Source organism: Mus pahari, chromosome 10 (genome assembly GCF_900095145.1).
Source record: "Mus pahari chromosome 10, PAHARI_EIJ_v1.1, whole genome shotgun sequence".
Lineage (NCBI taxonomy): Eukaryota > Metazoa > Chordata > Mammalia > Rodentia > Muridae > Mus > Mus pahari.
Genome location: NC_034599.1, coordinates 101,953,577 through 101,954,504, shown reverse-complemented (window position 1 = coordinate 101,954,504; position 928 = coordinate 101,953,577).

Here is a 928-nt window from a genome sequence, read left to right as displayed (position 1 = left end):
CACCATGTGGTTGCTGGGATTTGAACTCCGGACCTTTGGAAGAGCAGTCGGGTGCTCTTGCCCACTGAGCCATCTCACCAGCCCCTGTTTGTTTGTTTTTTGTTTTTTTTTTTTAAATATTTTTATTTTTATTTTTATGAGTACATCATTGCTCTCTTCAGACACACCAGAAGAGGGCATCAGATCCCATTATGGATGGTTGTGAGCAACCATGTGGTTGCTGAGCATTGAACTCAGGACCTCTGGAAGAGCAGTGGGTGCTCTTAACCGCTGAGCCATCTCTCCAGCCCCTTTGTTTTAAGCACAGTAATTTAAAACTTAAAACACAATTTTATGGGGCTGGAGAGAGACTGCTATTCCAGTGGTCCTGAGTTCAACTCCCAGCAACCACATGGTGACTCACAACCAGCAACCACATGGTGGCTCACAACCATCTGTAATGGGATCCACCACCCTCGTGTGTCTGAAGATAGCTACAGTGTACTTATGAATAATAATAAATAAGTCTTTGGGCTGGAGCACTCAGGGACTGAGCAGGTTGGGTTTACTGGAGCGAGCTGAGGTCCTAAAAATGTTCAATTCCCAACAACTATATGAAGGCTCACAACCATCTGTACAACTACAGTGTACTCATATACATAAAATAATAAATAAATCTTAAAAAACAAACCCACAACTTTAGCCCTCATACTGTCTCTCTGCAGGTGCCTTTGAATAATCTAACCGTTCTTTCTCTGTGACACTATTCCTGGGGACACAATAACAAAAGTCTACTCCAGGGAACAATAAGCTGGGAACAGTACAAAGTACAGACACCACCCGAGTCCATCATGGCTATCTAATGAGTTTTATTGGGGTTCCTTACAGGAACAGAAAAAATGACCCAATGACAACTGCATCACCAAAGCCCATCTCAGCATGGGTGACA